Source organism: Apis dorsata, unplaced genomic scaffold (genome assembly GCF_000469605.1).
Source record: "Apis dorsata unplaced genomic scaffold, Apis dorsata 1.3 scaffold_125, whole genome shotgun sequence".
NCBI lineage: Eukaryota > Metazoa > Arthropoda > Insecta > Hymenoptera > Apidae > Apis > Apis dorsata.
The window spans coordinates 280,480-283,635 of NW_006263418.1; positions in this window are offsets into that span (position 1 = coordinate 280,480).

The following is a 3,156-nucleotide window of genomic DNA, read 5'->3' on the forward strand; positions in this document are numbered from 1 at the left end:
GGCGAATCTGGCGACTGCCAGTGCGCGGAGAAAAGCTTGTAAAGGGAGGGACATTATTGGATTCTGAGCATTCCCGGAGTTATTAAAATTCGAAGCGAACCGCGACCGAGCGGACGCGGCCAGAACGAGAACCTACCCCCTCCCCTACCCCTCTACGGGGTAGCACGTCCGTCGAGGAATATTAAAGTCTCGATATTGTGGAAAGGAGGCGAGGAACTCTATTTTTTTCCCCTCTCTTTGTTTAGTTTGTTAGTGAGGGATGAGGTAAGCAAAGTAAATTTGGAAAATTTTTGAATTTATTTATCGACGGGGAAGGATTTTGAAAATATATATGTTTTATTTATTACGTTGTGTTAAATATTAAATTATATTTTTATATAATAGAGGATATGATAGGTATACTTATTGGTTGCACAAGAAAGCTATTATTATTATTAGAAACAACAAATCGATATCGTATCATCGATAATATAAACAAATCTATCATTGGCAATAAGTTAAAAGCAAACTCGCGATTACTTGCTGTGTTAATTTAGCAAAGAGCGACGGAAAGGAAATATCGCGAGCTTTTTATCAACTATGGTGTATTCGTTCGCCTGCTCTTCGATGCTATCGTGCCCTATTATCAAATCAAAATGATCAATCATCAGGGTCAATAGCGAGGGGGATAGGAAGTTTGCTTTCTCACCGGTGCGAGGCAAACACAAAAGGCGACAGCCAGTTTTCAAGAGGGTCCGGTAAAAGGCGGCAGAAGTCACCGAGGGCAGGCTTTAAGGGAGGGAAAGGTGGTAAAATTCGTTCTCGAGCCAGGGGGTGTCCGCCTGGCGTGAGCAAATACTGGGATCCTCCGCGTAATCGGCGTCCATCGATCATGCTTCGACAATAAACTTAATATGATTTCACGTCGAACTCGAACGTTCGAGTGATCATCATCCCTTATTACGCGAACGTGATTCCCGTGACCGCAGAAAAATTTTCGTTTGGTCATCTTGTTCAGGATACTTTTGTACCTTTTTTGGGAAAATAATTTTTTAAATTAATATTAAAATCAATTATTTGGAATAGATATTTAAATATAGGATGATGTGAATAATTAATTGTATATGAATAGAATAATCGATGTTAATATTGTAAAAGGTATCTGCAAAAGTAAAAAGTTTGAAATTAAATTAAATTAAATAGTTAATCGTTATATCGTGAATGAAAAGAATATGAAGTTTTCAAAAAAGAATTTTATTTCTGAAAATAGTAATACATATTTTAGTTTTTTTGAAATGTATCAAATAGAAAGGTAATGCACTAAGAGTGAAAAAAAATCAAGTATTGCCTTTCTCATTTTGTTATATTGATTAATTATAATATATTTTTTTAGAGTTGTCAAATTATTTATCATTTAATTTTTTTTGAAATTTAATACATTGTATCTACTCAAACAAAATAATAAATTAATTCAAATCTAAAATAACAATATTTCGAAATGACTATGAAACTTAATTATTAAATTCTTATCACTCTTATCAAAACATAAAACCCAATTCAAACATAAAACCCAAAATTTCTTTTTTAATTTATACAATAATCTAACTTTAAAAAAATATCTAACTTAATTTTCACAAAATATCAAAAAAAAATATCTAATATTCTTCATAATAATTTTCGCAAAATCAACAAGCAAGACATTTGATCAAACCAACCACAAAAAAGAACTGAAACAAGTGACCAAACGGAACCGTATTGACATTTCATAAAAGGAAATCTTCGCACAACGTGTAACCTTCAAACTGCACAAAAGATCCTAAGCTAATCAGCCTCGTCCCTTACGAACAAAGCATGCCGAACAATCCAGTAACGCGCGCACACCAACCTAACGAACAAATAAAAATCCCTTCCGCGTATTACGTTTTCCGGCGCATTAGCCGCGTACAATGGTTCCGGTAAAAGGTAGAGCGGTAATGGTACGCAACGTAACGAGATCCAAGAAAAAAGACAAACAATTTCCCCTGCGTGGTCGAATATAAATAAATTCAACACTGTGTCGCTTGTAAACATCGAACTATGTACAAGATGAAGCAGAATGGTTTTATCATCGACTAAGGAATAATTCTATATATTATTTTTTTTTTTTTAAGAAACTTCGTTTTCGAAAAAAAATCGAATTTGAAAATGTTTCAACGGGAATCGTTTAAATTTATTTATTTAGAAAGTAAAATTTCGTTCAAATTTATATTTTAAGAGATACGTTAGAAGAAATAAAAATATTAAACATAATGAAAAATTGAAAACGAACAAGTGAAATAATAATTTTAAATGTAACAAAGATTTTGCTTTATATTTCCGTTGTTTGACTAATCTATCGAAAAGAAAGGTGATGAAAATATAGAAAAATAGTTAATAATCAACTTTTTACAAATCTTCATACGACAAAATAATAGGTAAAAAATACCTTCGAATCGTTTCAAAAAACTTTTTAGCAATCGTTGTTAAATTCGTTGGATGAATCAAATGGATCGTTCATCCTATACATACAAATTTTTCATCCATTTTCCTCTCTTCGTCAAATTTTGGAAACAAAACGGAGAAAAATTGGAAAAAACATTCGTGTTAGCGCATGCGCGACTCTACACCCAACAAGAAACACGAAGGATAAAAAGAACCAGCAGAAAAAGAACTCCACGTTTGATTTTTGGTTTGCATTGCTGCTCGTCGGCCCGGAAGAAAAGCCTTTAGAGAATTTTTCCAGCTGGGAAACCCGGTCGAATATTCCTCGGGCACCGGGTGGCCGGTCTCTATTCAATCCGCGCTCTTTCATTTCCGTGATTGCTGTTTTAAATAATTGCATCTCTATACCTCCTCCGATCACCTCCTCCCTCCTCCCTATCTCGACTCGTTTGCGCAAAATATTTGAAATCGGCCTCGAACCCAATCCCTTACCCCCCATTCAAACTCCGCGAATTCGATGTTTTTCATCATGTACCGACGGGTGGTAACTCGCGATTTTTAATTAAATCCCTAGGGTCCCTAGGTCGAGATCGATGAAAAGAAAAATGTTGGCACCCGGTCACGAGGCGCGCGACACGTTGCCAAAGGAGATTCTATAAAAATTGGCTATCGGCCCGCGCGAACGTTCGCCGATCGGGGGGAGGGGAGGGGAAAAAA